We start from the raw sequence: 14,323 nt of genomic DNA, 5'->3' as shown, positions 1-14,323 counted from the left end.
GATCATCTCTTATAATCCTTGAATTTAAATCCTTTTAATCATGTTACCTTATACACAATTCTTTCGGTATCTGGTGGATTTTTGGGAAAAATCAAAGTGTTCGAATTTGGATTCTGACGATCTTTACATACACTTATTTACTTTATGGAATACTAATACGATCTTAGAATTTCAATAACAGTACTCCTATATAGCGTGGTCTGATAATTTTTCTTAATCAGCATCATCAGCAAAAGTTACTATTCATCCGTGTTTCAAAAATTCCAAAAATTGGGGTTATTACAGTCTCCCCTCCTTAAAAGGATTCCGTCCCGGAATCGGATAGAAAATGAATAGGGATGCTCTCTTAGCATTGCACTTTCTAACTCTCAACACCCTGACTAGCACGATAACCTTTCTCCTAAGCACTTGTTCCATTTCAATCTATAATCCTTCCTGGTTGCTCCATACAGGTTACGTCTGGTTGCATGTCTATGCGCTCATATGCCCCTATTTGTCTGGCATCCGAATTACACTTCCTTAACATTGATACGTGGAACACGTTATGAATTTGCTACATGTTCGGGGGTAGGGCTAGCTCATATGCTAACTTCCCAATACGTCTTAATATATCCAAGGGTCCAACAATTCGTGGGCTTAGCTTTCCTTTCTTTCCGAACCTCTGTTGGATTTTAATCGCAGCGGAGGCATGGTAAAACACTTTTACACACATAAAATCCAAATAAAAGCATATAAATCATGGTAAAAACGAGGGGATCGATTACTAACCTTTAATATGTGATCCAAAAGCAACGTTCGGAGATCCTTAGCAGCTGCTCCTCAAACGTGAAGCACTCCACCGGTATCCACCAAGAAAACGACGTTAAGGAGGAGGGGGAGGTGGAGAGAATTTGGTTTTCTAAAACTTTTGGGTTTTTGGGGTTCGAATAAAAATAGGGTCTATAATAGTATATTTATAGGCAAAATTTTCAGCTGAAATTTTTCCATAAATATTATTATTATTATCCCATTTATTATTCTCATTAATAATTAAAATACCTTTTAATTATTAATCCTTTTTCTAAACACTTTAGAAATAATTCTCTCTCTTGATTTAATTTCCAAAAATTAAATCCTTAATTAATAATATTAAGAACTTTTCTTAATTAATTTATAATCAATTAAATCTCATTTAATCAATTATTAAATTTTCCAATTAATTATTTATTTCACAAATAAATAATTATTAGCCATTATTAATTAATTCCTCCACCATTAAATCATTCTCTTTTTATGGTGTGACCCTGTAGGTTCAATATTAAGCCGGTAGTAGAAATAAATAATAATAAAACTATTTTATCATTATTTATATAAATTCTCTAATTTATTAAATATGATTAATTAATTAATCATATTTATTCTACATCGTGAGGGATACTTCTCAGCATATCGCGACTATCCGGATAATATGAATTCACTGCTTAGAATACCAAGAACCTATTCAGTGAATAGTTACCGTACAATAAATTCCTTCTACCCTACAATGTCCCGATTAAATACAAGGCATGGATCTCGTGTCAAGCCTATCTAATTTAATCACTTGCTTACCATTTACTATGCGTAGTTCTATGCAAATTAGAAACTCATTTCTAATTTCATTCACTCTGGCCAGAGATTCCTAAACTAGCATAAGTGGATCAGCCTTGAACATTCGCTTCCTTCATTGGAAGGGGTAGATCCTATACTGATCATACACTATCTTCGTGTACAAATTCCTATACCCATTAGAGCCCTAATAATTGTCCCTGGAGACTAAGAACTAAACCAAAGCATAGTTCAGTGTACACAAGATGACTATGATGACCTCAAGTCTAAGGATACTTGTACAACTATCACTATGTGAACAACTGCTGACACGTGAGTGAATTCCATCAGTTGTTCAGCTGTGCGAGTCATGTTCAGTAAACTTATTCTATAATAAGCACCTACATACTAGCTATAGTGTCACCACACAAATGTCTATGAGAACAGACATCCTTCATAATGAAGCAAACATAGTATGTACCGATCTTTGCGGATTATTAATTACCAGTTAGTAATCCTATGATCAGGAACTATTTAAGTTAAGAGTTATCATCTTTTAGGTCTCACTATTATGATCTCATCATAATCCATAAAAAGCTTTACTCTAAACTATGGTATATCTTATTTAAACACTTAAATAGATAGAGCCCGTAATAAAAACAAAACAAGTCTTTTATTAATATTAATGAAATCAAAACAGATTACATAAAAAGTTATTCCTAAATCCTAATACATGATTGGACTTAGGACATATTCCTTTCAATCTCCCACTTGTACTAAAGCCAATCACTCTGGTATCTAATACCCATCTAGTCTTTATGACGATCAAAGTGACTTTCAGAAAGTAGCTTTGTGAGTGGGTCTGCTATGTTGTTATGTGTGTCAACTCTATTTCAATACAATACAAGAAATGTTACCGCGCTCCCACTAACCCTTTCTTAGACGCATGGTTCATCTGCGTTTTTGATAAAATCAAACTCTTTGATTGTCTCATCAAAACGAATGTTCCATCTTTCGAGAAGCTTGCTTTAAACCACATATGGTTCGCAGTAGCTTACACACTAGGTTTTCATTTCCCTTGGAAAGAAAACCATCTGGCCATTTGCCAGATCTCATAGTAGTAGTAAGCAGCAATCGCAAGCAAAATCCGAACTGATTTTAACAAGGCTACAGGTAAAAGGTTTCATCAAAGTCAATCCATTGCCTTTGTCTGAATCCTTTTCCCAAAAGCCTGGCCTTAAAGGTCTCCACCTGGCCATCTGCTCTAATCATTCTTTCGTATACCGTATACATAGATTCCATTCCGGATTTCATGGCACTATGCCATTTCTCTGAGTCAACACTACTCATAGCCTCATTATAGGTCACAGGGTCGTCATCATCAATGATCGACAACTCATTGTCATTCTCAATGACATGGCCATATTACCTCTCAGGTTGGCGAGACACTCTCCCTGATCTATGAATGGGCTGTTCCACAAAAGGTTGTTCAGTCAGAACAGGTGTTTCCACTTGATCCGTAGTAGTTTGTGCTTCTTGAACTTCATCAAGTTCAATTTTTCTCCCACTGTTTCCTTCAAGGATAAACTCCTTTTCCAAGAAGGTAGCATATCTGGAGACAAACACCCGATGATCGGTGTAAAAGTAATACCCTAAAGTCTCTTTAGGATATCCCACAAAACTACATTTTACAGATCAATATTCCAGCTTACCTGGGTCAACTTACTTGACATAAGCTGGACATCCCCAAATCTTAACGTATTTATGACTCGGTTTCCTTTCTTTCCATATCTCATACGGAGTTTGAGGAACAGATTTGGAAGGCACCTTATTCAGTAAATATGCTGAGGTTTCCAATGCATAACCCCATAGGAATACTGGAAGATTTGCATAGCTCATCATGGACCGAACTATGTCTAACAAAGTTCGATTTCTCCTTTCAGATACTAATCTGGAGGAGTCCACTGGGAGACTATACCATTTACTTTGAGATAATCCAGAAACTCTCCATTCAAGTATTCACCACCTCGATCTAATCGAATAATTATAATACTATGTTTGGTTTGTTTCTCCACTTCATACTTATATTCTTTGAACTTTTCAAAGGCCTCAGACTTGTGTTTCATCAAACACATATCCGAATCTAGATCTATCATCTATGAAAGTAATGAAGTATGAAAATCCACCCATGGCTTGCGTAGACATTGGTCCACATACATCTGTGTGTACCATTCCTAGCAAATTTGCAGTCCTCTCTCCATGTCTACTAAATGGAGACTGCAATGCCACTATAAAGTGAGATTTTCATCATCCCTTTTCTTTTATTAGTTTGTTCAATCTGAAGTAAATTATGTCACATATATACAGACCATTATTTAAAGCACCACGTCCATAAAGAATATTATCTCTAAGAATAGAACATTCATTATTCTCAATAATAAATGAAAATCCAGCCAAGTCTAACATGGGAATAATATTCCTCACAATCGAGGGAACAAAATAACAATTATTTAAAACAATAGTCTTGCCCGTAGGCATATGAAATGATTCTACATCTTCAGCAGCAACTCTTGCTCCATTTCCCATCAGTAGAATCACCTCCTCTTCTTCAAGAGTCCTACTTCTCCTTGGTCCCTGCAACAAATTACAGATATGAGAACCACAGGCGGTATCTAATACCCAAGTAGAATTTTGATTTAATGACATATTCACTTCTATCATGAACATACCTGAATCAGAAGCGGTAGTCTCACTACCCTTCTTCTTCTTCAATTCTGCAAGGTAAACCTTGCAGTTCCTCTTCCAGTGCCCCACCTTGTTACAGTGAAAGCAAACAACTTTGCTCTTGGGGTCTTCAGCTTTCGGTGGAACCGGCTTTTCTTCACCTACTTTTTTCTTCTTGGAAGAGTTCCTCTTCCTTTTCTTAGGATTGGAACCTTCACCAATTAGAAGAACAGAGCTCTTCTTAGGGGGAAAATTCGATTCCGCAGTCTTTAACATGTTGTGGAGTTCAGGCAGGCTGACATCCAACTTATTTATGTGAAAGTTCACAACAAACTGCGAGAACAAACTCGGAAGCGATTGCAAGACCAAGTCTTGGCTCAGCTCCCCATCCATGGCAAAACCAAGTTGTCCAAGACGTTCAATCAAATTGATCATCTTAAGTACATGGTCATTCACAGATGATCCCTCAGACATCCTACAACCGAACAGCTCCTTCGATATCTCATATCGAGCTGTCCTCCCTGCCATATCATACAACTCTTGTAGATGCATTAGGATAGTGTGAGCATCCATATGCTCATGTTGCTTCTGTAGCTCAATGTTCATGGAAGCTAGCATGATGCATTGAGCTACATTTGCATCATATATCCACTTACGATACACAACATGTTCATCATTATGTGCATCACTAGCAGGTTCAGTAGGCTTAAGTGAGTCAATCACGTATTCCAGCTTCTCAATCCTGAGAACAATTCTCAAGTTTCGAAGCCAGTCAGCATAATTAGGACCAGTCAATTTATGAGCATCCAGTATGCTCCTGAGTGATAGTGCAGAAGACATAATGTATATTGTAAATCTGTAAATGATAAACACATAACAACACTTAGCAAATATTCGATTTCATTTTAAAACACTATATGAATCGGGTCTTTATTCATAAGTGGCTCCCACTAGTTTATCTAATTTATTCAACCCCTACGTGAAAAATTAAGCATTCATAATGCTAGTGGGAATAGGGATCCTACATTCCATTACACAACCCCGGCTGTGGCACGAAACGCCATGTAATGTTCAATAGGCAGACAACTCTTGTCAATTACATCTTATGTTATTCCCTAATCAAACTTTAGCCTCTTGAATAATTGAGTCTCGGTTGTGGCACGACAAACTCAATATTCTAAGTCAAGTCTAACCCAATATTCCGTACAGTTGAATCAGTCCCCAAAGGCCCACGGCTGTGGCACGTACCGACCTTTAGATTCTTATTCAATGTACACATCTCTTTGTAATAGACAAGTATTTCTTATTTTGAAATCAAAGCCCTCGGCTGTAGCACGAACCGACAATGATTCAAAAATAAGAACTATTTTTCTATCATGTTGGAAGGCTATGATCGACACAAGCCCGTTGTATCATTGGCCAATTACTACTTGATATTATTTAATTTTAGAGGGATTATATTACATTACAATCATAATCATATTATAAAGAAATTCTTCCTTTTAAATTAAATATTTCAAATCAATAATCAATAATCAGATGATTCCCAGATCGGGTGGAGCATTGTCAAGAGGCGTCACTTAATAACCCTTCCTTACAGATAGAAATCTGTTGTTGACAGAATCATCCTTTCTCTCATATCGAAAATTCATATTCAATTACGTGTTTCATAAACACAAGAATCTCATGATTGTATTCATAATATTATTCTTAAGGTTATGAAACAATTTCACTATACTAGGTTGTCTAACAAACGCCTTATGTTCATTTAAGTTCACCTAAATCTATTATTGCATGATAAACTAAGCATATATCACATATATCAACATGAATAAACATCAAGGTAGGCATGTTATATCATCTAGCACATTAGTCTAAGCATTATACATCTCTATGTATCACATGAAGCATTTAAAAGCAACTAAAAACAGTTAAAAATAGCTTTAAAACACTTTCGGAAATATAAACAGTTCAAAACTTTTATATAAACTAAAATTGATCACTCCATTAGATCTGTCTCGGAAAAATGAATCCAACGGTATATTGCACGCCTAAAACGGAGTTACGAAACTCCCAGAAAATCAATTTTAATGTAAACAGTCGGGCTGTAATGCATTACAGGAATGCGTTACAAGCCCTGTAATGCATTACAGGAATGCGTTACAAGCCCTGTAACGCATTCCGGTGATGCGTTACAACCCTTTTAACCAATTAAAAGGTGTAACGCATTCCGTGAATGCGCCACAGGGTGTATTACATTCCCGGAATGCGCGACACCTTTTTTTTTTCTTTTGCAGCAGCCACCGCCTGCTTTCTTCTCGAATGCCGTGCCGTCGTACATCTGACTTTTCTCTGTCTGCTTTTCCTTTTCTCCATGCAGAACAACACAGACAGCAGTACAGATATATATACATACTTACAAATAATATATATATATATATATATGATTTATTTAATTACGAATTTAATTGCAAGATCTTCAAAAATTCATAATAAAAAATCTATACATCATAAAATTATGAAAAAAATACCCAGACGATCTACAACACTTGTAGAACCCAAATCAACATTCAAAATTATTCTGAGAAACGATTTCTCATCAGACAAAATTAATCCATGATATAACTTGTAAAAATCATAATTAATTCATACAAGCACATAAAATTCTGAAATTTTTACCACAGATCTATATGCATACAACCTATGCTCTGATACCATTGTTGGATTTTAATCGCAGCGGAGGCATGGTAAAACACTTTTACACACATAAAATCTAAATAAAAGCATATAAATCGTGATAAAAACGAGGGGATCGATTACTAACCTTTAATATGCGATCCAAAAGCAACGTTCGGAGATCCTTAGCAGCTGCTCCTCAAACGTGAAGCACTCCACCAGTATCCACCAAGAAAATGACGTTAAGGAGGAGGAGGAGGTGGAGAGGATTTGGTTTTCTAAAACTTTTGGGTTTTTGGGGTTCGAATAAAAATATGGTCTATAATAGTATATTTATAGGCAAAATTTTCAGCTGAAATTTTTCCATAAATATTATTATTATTATCCCATTTATTATTCTCATTAATAATTAAAACACCTTTTAATTATTAATCATTTTTCTAAACACTTTAGAAATAATTCTCTCTCTTGATTTAATTTCCAAAAATTAAATCCTTAATTAATAATATTAAGAACTTTTCTTAATTAATTTATAATCAATTAAATCTCATTCAATCAATTATTAAATTTGCCAATTAATTATTTATTTCACAAATAAATAATTATTAGCCATTATTAATTAATTCCTCCACCATTAAATCATTCTCTTTTTATGGTGTGACCCTGTAGGTTCAATATTAAGCCGGTAGTAGAAATAAATAATAATAAAACTATTTTATCATTATTTATATAAATTCTCTAATTTATTAAATATGATTAATTGATTAATCATATTTATTCTACATCGTGAGGGATACTTCTCAGCATATCGCGACTATCCGGATAATATGAATTCACTTCTTAGAATACCAAGAACCTATTCAGTGAATAGTTACCGTACAATAAACTCCTTCTACCCTACAATGTCCCGATTAAATACAAGGCATGGATCTCGTGTCAAGCCTATCTAATTTAATCACTTGCTTACCATTTACTATGTGTAGTTCTATGCAAATTAGAAACTCCTTTCTAATTTCATTCACTCTGGCCAGAGATTCCTGAACTAGCATAAGTGGATCAGCCTTGAACATTCGCTTCCTTCACTGGAAGGGGTAGATCCTATATTGATCATACACTATCTTCGTGTACAAATTCATATACCCATTAGAGCCCTAATAATTGTCCCTGGAGACTAAGAACTAAACCAAAGCATAGTTCAGTGTACACAAGATGACTACGATGACCTCAAGTCTAAGGATACTTGTACAACTATCACTATGTAAACAACTGCTGACACGTGATTGAACTCCATCAGTTGTTCAGCTGTGCGAGTCATGTTCAGTGAACTTATTCTATAATAAGCACCTACATACTAGCTATAGTGTCACCACACAAATGTCTATGAGAACAGACATCCTTCATAATGAAGCAAGCATAGTATGTACCGATCTTTGCGGATTATTAATTACCAGTTAGTAATCCTATGATCAGGAACTATTTAAGTTAAGAGTTATCATCTTTTAGGTCTCACTATTATGATCTCATCATAATCCATAAAAAGCTTTACTCTAAACTATGGTATATCTTATTTAAACACTTAAATAGATAGAGCCCGTAATAAAAACAAAACAAGTCTTTTATTAATATCAATGAAATCAAAACAGATTACATAAAAAGTTATTTCTAAATCCTAATACATGATTGGACTTAGGATATATTCCTTTCAACCTCATCCATCCTTTCCAAGGGAATACCTATAACAGCACTAGGTCCCCTACTTCCTATTCTTTGTCCTTTCATGTCAAATCAACATACTTCTTATGTCCATCTTGGACTACTACCAGCCGTCCTCTGATTAGATCTATTATATCCTTGGTCCTTTGGACTACTGCGGATCCGAGCATCTTGCGCTCTACAATCTTCATCCTAACATAAGGGAGATCGACATTGTCTTCCCTCAAGGATCTCATAAGGCGATATCCCGATACTGACATATGATCTATTATCGTAAGAAAACTCAATCCGTGCTAAGTGACCATTCCAAATTCTTTCAAGTCTATTTCACAGACTCTCATCATAGCTTCTAGCATTATAGCTTTTGCTTCTCAATACCCATTCTTTTCCAGTTCGTAGTCGTTACTATCTTCCGTACAGAATACTATTCTAAATATACCTTTACTCGCTAGAGTTTTATAACCTTTTAATAAATACGTCAACCTTAGTATCACGAATGTGTTTCCATTCCGAATACCACCATACTTGGTACCACTTCATCTCTAGCTCCCTCCATCTTCGAAAGCTTGGTCCTTTGTGTATAAGTAAAAGAATTTATTGAGAGATCACTATGATCATGAACACTTGTTCTATTGTATAGTTAATACAGAAGGTGGCCAGCCTTTAGTACTTGACAAGCAATTAAACAACATGTGGTATCCTACTAGGCTTCTATCACACAGATAAATAGTCATTCGGCAATACCTCCCCTTCTGGAAGGGTTGTTCTTCTCAGATTACATGCAATGAAAAGAAGAGAAAAGAACGAATTGAAGAGAGTTGTATATATGTAAAAAAATATACTGCCACAAAATATCTGGCTTGGAATCTACCTCTGAACTATAGAGGTTTGTCATAAGAGAACAACACATATACATATATATCTCAACATCAAGTATTATAGCATCGCATTTCACATGCCTAAATATTTTTGTTATCCGTCCATCATTCTATGGACCCATGCTCTTGCTCGAGCTTATAAACAATCACCTTTGAAACTCCCTCGACATCGAAAATCGAATCTGGGATTTCATTCTAGACATCATCGTTATTAAAATCCATTGCTACACCGCAACCTTCTTCATATAGTAATACTACTTTTTATCGATAAGAAGGAATAAATATACAATATGTAAATAATCCACTAGTTAGTCTATCAATGATAACTTATACATCACCACGACCCGATTAGTGGTACTCAATCTCAACATCCATTACACTACAACTCTCACCATTGTAATCGGCTCATTATTCAAAGAATCGTTGCTGCATCACTATGGTCCACCACTGACCTACTGTCGTCATTCACTTTCCATGAAATCTTAATAGCTAACCATACGGAGTCCATACATGTCGTATAGAATTCTTTTAAGAAGGAAACATAATCACCATTTCATGATTCATGAAGAACACTCCTGAACGTGGCGTACATATGCCATGAAGCAGATAAAATTGCAGAAGAGTTTCAATGAAAGCAACGATAGCTGGTTAATACCATTATTAACCATATGTCCTTATTAGGAAACATGAAGCTTAAAGGTTCATTTAGTCCTCTCGTAACATGGTCCTGACTTATCTCAAGATAGGACCTTCTAAAATAGATAGCCCGCTTACAGTGCTAACATGAATTAAATCTTTACCAAACTACTATTACGGTTGAGTATCGTACAATCATCAGAAGAAATGTCAATCTTTCAAACCATAATACAACCTTCACGGTTTTAACCATCATCACTGTATTCCTCTGGCACGTGTGCCTATAATTTTCCTCTTACACTTAAAGTGTCGGCCACCTCTTTGACCTTTCCTGATAGTAAAATTTCCTTACAATCAATGTCATTTTTTTAACCACCTCCAAATAAATTTTCTACCTCATTTCAATCACTGCTTATGTGAAAATGCTTTTCTTAAGTCCTGGTGAGAAGAAAAAAATTACCATTTTTTTTCATAAGTCATTGCCTTAGTCTTTAGATGTGAACATTGCCACGACTGACTCTCGATCATACTTAGGACGTCTCTTATCTTGGGTCCTTCTTGTTTTCACCAATCTCGACCCTCATTGGGTCGATCTATACTTTCTTATGGTTCAACACGTGCACCACCTGGCATTATTATAATTACATCATATTTCCTTTATCAAAATTTCTATTCTTGAGAACTTTGAATATTACCTTTTCTCCTTGTAAGACCTCTAAGGTTATCCTTGAATTGTTCCTCCTGTATTCCCTAGATACAGGGCATATCAAAATACCATTTACTAATACTAGAACCATTGTCTATATACTTTTGAAAAAAATTTCTCCACTGATCCTTAAAGATTGTTGCTACCTTAATCCTTTCCAATTCATACTGTCAAAACTCATACTATCCCTATTAAGGGTGAAATGCCAACCTTTATGCATTCCCCTAGGATTCATTTCAAGTTATTGAGGTTATATCCTTAATTCCACCTTTTTTTAAAAAAAAGGTACTTGCATCCTTACATGGATAAATAAAGTCATTAATTCCTGATTAGGGTATCTTATTCAATCATTTCCACCTCGATAGTCTATACCAAATTTCACAATAGCATCATTATTCAAGTTGAGGTCAATCCATATGGCCTCCAAAAGATTAAAATGGTTATCCGCTTTTCTTTCCTGATTTGGTAATGATCACATGGATGTTCTGGAAGATATTGGTCGTGTTCAATGTGAACTTCTTCTTAATAATTCCTTATTTACTTTTGTTGTTTATCTCAACAGTCATCTCAATATTGGGATATCTTTTGTACTTGGTGTCTCCCTTTCTGGGTATCATGCCCCCGGTCTTACACTTCAAATTCTTGAAGGTCACTTCCTTCATCCAATTTTCCTAATTTCTTACTTTCTTGTCTCCTCGGTCTATCCGCGTCTCATTATTTATCCTTCGAACTATCTCAAGGTTTCCTCGAATCCTCCCAACTTAAAGGGGGTACAATATATATCTCTTATGCCTTCAACCATCAACTTTAACTCATGGTGAATCACCCTCATCCTGACGATTACATACTTTTCTATTTCTATTGCTACGAGTCTTTAGGGTTTCCTCATACCCAACTCCCTTATCATTCCTTAAACTCTATTGTCTTTATTTTCCTTTCCACTTCAGTTTCTTTTTATTTTCTTTTCTATTACAATCATTTCATGAACCCACTAATCATTGACTTCAAATATCACGTCGTTCTGGGATTCTAGTCCTCAGAACAAATCTTCACAACTTTTACAATGTTAGATTCATAATTCATCATACTCGTCCGCCTTTGTTCTGGCTCTAAAGCTTTTACACTATCTCCATAACCTTAGGAATTACTTTCCCGAAAACAATTGACTGAACTTTAATCAGTTTATTCTAACATCTGGCTCCGTGCCTTTCTTGGTCTTTCACCAGCGGGTGGCCTCTCTCTTAGGGGGGTAAGTGACAAAAACAGTCTTTTGTGCTTCATCAATCATTTAGAATCTCAAATGATTCATATATTTCCTTTAGCCAGTCTCTTGCCTCGACTGGGTCAACCTTTTCCTTGGAACTCTGAGAGCTTAGTGACTTAAAGGTCATGAAAGAATTTCCTACCGCATTATTTCCTCAAGGTGGTGGTTGGGAATAAAAGTATAAGTTTTGTTTAGGCAGGTCCATGAATTTCCCCATAGGAGTACCGTCCTGGTTCTCCCTATCTTGCTCGACTTTTGTTTTCTCAGAATGAAATGTTTCATCCTTTTCCCACAATCAGGGTTATCTTATACGTTAAAATCCTTGTTTTCCACTTCATTATATTATGGGCTCATTCTTTCTTAATGGCAACCTCCCTGACTATCACATTCGGGGTTTACCCTAAATCTTATTCCTCGAACTATGGATTTCATCTAAGATCCAGTCCTTAAGCTCTTAAACATTTGGAACCCAAATTATGTAGGAATACCTCATTATTCCCTTATCATCTTTCTTGGTATTAATCTCTTCTCCATTTGTTGGCTCTCTGCCTTCATTCATCACTTTTTCTTGGCACAATATGATCTTCTCCAATAATCCGGGTTGTATTGCAATCTCAAATAGCTTTTCGGTACTGGCTCCGGTTACCTTCATTTCTATTTCCATTTTCTCAAAATCTCTTATCAACTCTCCCAAAGACAGTTTCATCTTGAGTCTCTCTTTTATACTAAGGGCATTAGCCACCATTTTGGCTTTCCCGGGATGATAAAGAATCTCATAATCGTTATCCTCGATTAGCTCTATCCACCTCCTCTGGCGCATGTTGAGCTCTTTCTACGTAAAAATGCACTAGAGCACTTATGGCTTGCGTAAATCTCGCACTTCTCTCCATACAAGTAGTGCCTCAAATCTTTAGGGCAAAACTATTACCATGAGCCCAAGCTCATGGGTGGGGATATCGAATTTTATATTCCCTTAATTGTCTTGACGCGTACGCGATTACCTTGTTGTGTTGTATAAGAAGCACCCTAATTCTTTATGCGAAGCGTCATTACACATCACAAAATCTCCTTTTCCATCCGGCAACGCCAACATAGTAGCCGTTACCAACCTTTGCTTTAGTTCTTAAAAGCTGTTCTCGCATTTCTCTGTTCATTCAAACTTCTAAGTCTTACGAGTAAGCCGTGTTAAAGGGGCTACTATCTTTACAAACTTGAACGAACCACCGGTAGTGACCGGCCAATCCTACCTCTGGTAGTCGCCCAGACCATGGTCATCAATTCCTCAGTGGTCCTTTATTCATTCTTGTCAGGATCCTCCACGGAATCCTTCTCAGCAATAATCCCTTCTAGGACAACATCTTTAACCGCTACATCCTCAATATGAACATCATTCGGTCCCGTGGTAGGACGCTCTATCGAATCCACATTCTGATCTCCTAATAAGTAATAAAACATCATCGCGTTGTTGCTCCTCAACCTCGGGGTTCGGAGTCCCGCTACCATATACGATAATGAACTACGCTTTTATCATGATATTTATAAGGGTTCCCATAAGGGTTTTAACTGTCAGTACTACATTAGTAGTCCAACTATGAACTTGGCAAGAGTTCTTATTTATCTTAGTGAACTTATTATTTTAACGTCACTTCATCTCTGAGGTTTATAACGCTTAGCTCTGATACCATTTCTGTAACACCCCCAAATCCGGGATCGGGGATCCGGGTTGTCACGAGTTCCATTTCCCTTAATAATACTTAATCTTAATAATCAACCAACTACTGCGTACTGTGACCCCACAATATACACATACACACCACAAGTTATAGTCTCAGAGATGAATACCAAAAATAACACAAGTCATTTTATTCCACAATTATAAGTCATTACACCTCAAAAGGGTTTCTGAATAAATTTACACATTCTTTTCCATTATTACAATTCATAAATATCCATAAGTCTGGTACAAAAAAAGTTGAAAGCCTAGCCTATTGGTAGACCCTACCTCAGCTACAACGACATCAACGCCTACAGGAAACTGCGGAACATTTCCTATCCGCTCGCGAATTGGGAGCTTGATCCTGTTCATCTTGTCTATCTGTTGTTGTGTGATGTAAGAAGAAAGCAAGGGTGAGCAACAAGCCCACCGAAATAATATGTATTATA

This window comes from Apium graveolens, chromosome 10 (genome assembly GCF_009905375.1).
Source record: "Apium graveolens cultivar Ventura chromosome 10, ASM990537v1, whole genome shotgun sequence".
NCBI lineage: Eukaryota > Viridiplantae > Streptophyta > Magnoliopsida > Apiales > Apiaceae > Apium > Apium graveolens.
This window is presented reverse-complemented; position numbering follows the sequence as displayed.